General features: G+C 54.9%; 1 pseudogene; it reads right to left on the bottom strand.

The window, feature by feature from the left end:
* Positions 1-235: 235 nt before the first annotated feature.
* Positions 236-1,628, bottom strand: LOC108294956 (annotated as a pseudogene).
* Between the last annotated feature and the right edge of the window lie 29 nt (positions 1,629-1,657).

Genomic DNA, 1,657 nt, shown 5'->3' with positions numbered 1-1,657 from the left:
AAATGCTGCGGGGAAGAGACCTGCTGTGCTGGTGGATGGGCTGCCCTGCTCACCTGTGGGAAGGGCAGGGCCAGCAAAGGCAGGAGAGCTCCCAGTGGGCATCTAGGCTGTGTGTGTGTGTGGTCCTCCAGGTGGTGCCAGGGAGGATGCAGGGACAGAGACAGTCCAGGCAGACAGCTATCTGGTGAGTAGGGCCCTGCCTGAGGTGTTCTGGCATCAGGAGGCTGCCTGACCCCTAACGGGCATGACACAGGCTCCAGGGAACAAGGGGACACCTGCCCAAAGGATAAAAGACCAACTTGGTCAGAGCCCAAGCTTTGCCTGCATCATGGCCGCGGCTCTGCAAAGGGTACCCCCAACTCTGGGGACAAGCTGTGGCCTCAAGCAGCAGCTGGCTATGCTGCTGAAACCAGGACACATCTGCATCACACTCACAGAAGGCTGCTCCATCCAAGTGTGACCGGCCACACTCAGCAACCCTAGGGTAAGCTGGAAAAGAACTCCAGATGTGCCCTGGAGAGCCCCCCACCTCTAAGGAGCCACCTCCCAGGGAGCCCCCACCACCCCATTCTTCAAGTTTGGCTTGAGATTTTAGGAAGCATAATTTCAGGTGAGGAAGAGAACAAAGTCCTGTCCCGGCCCACTCTGGCAAGGATCACTTCCTATCTCATCAGCATCAGAGGAAGTCACATATACAGACAAGACACACACAGCATGCACAGGGCTCGAGGAACCATACCTGCACACCACTCCCACACACACGACATAACCAAGTGGCAGCCAGAGAGGCCCAGGCACACACACGGGGCTGCCTTTAGGGCATTCATGTAGGCCGGGTTGGAAGGAGGCTGGCTGGTGGGGTAGGGTGCAGCTGCTCCTCCAGTCAGGGTCTCGTGGTAGGCCAGCAGGCCCATGGGCTGGGCCAGGTAAGGTGGTGGGTACTGTTTTGGGTAGGGTGCTGCTGGCACTCCTGGCTGGGGAGGACATGGGGTGGTAGCCCTGGTAGCTTGGTCTAGGGTAGCTGAGCCGCACACTTGGATGCTGAGGGTAAGGGGCATGCACCACAATAGTGGACATGGTGGTGGTCACAACCGGATGCAGTCGACCTCACATCTTGTAGAGGGAGCAGCAGGAGCAGGTGAAGCAGATGATGACAGTGACAACAGACAGCACAAAGATGGTCAGGCTGATGGCCATGGTTGCGCCGAACCCCTTATTAGCCTCTGCTTTCACCCAGGGGCTTCCTGTACCCCTGGACTTCCTCTCTTTCCATCAAGGGAGACTCAGTTTCAATTTCCTCTCTTTTTAGAGAAAGGGAAAGCAAATCTCCTCCAGATGACATCAGCCACAGGAAGGACTGCTTCATGAACTTTCGAGCCCACGATGGTACCTTCCTCCTGAGAACAGCTACTGTGTTTTCGGTACTATTCATTCATTAGTTCCACATTTACAAAGGTGAATAGAATGCAGGCCCTGCCGTTGAGGAGCTCACAGTCTAGATGGCCGGCTACATATTGCCTCATGTTGTGTCATGATCTTTTTGTGCATGTGTCTTGTCTCTCCAATTCCATGATAGCAGAGGCCATGTCCTAAACTTCTTTGCCTTTCCCAGAGCCCTTACTTAGCATGGTGTTCAATAAACATTCTCTCTCTTTTT

Source organism: Cebus imitator, unplaced genomic scaffold (assembly GCF_001604975.1).
Source record: "Cebus imitator isolate Cc_AM_T3 unplaced genomic scaffold, Cebus_imitator-1.0 Scaffold613, whole genome shotgun sequence".
Classification (NCBI taxonomy): Eukaryota; Metazoa; Chordata; class Mammalia; order Primates; family Cebidae; genus Cebus; species Cebus imitator.
The sequence above is the reverse complement of the archived record's forward strand: the minus strand, read 5'-3'. Positions and strand labels throughout refer to the sequence as shown.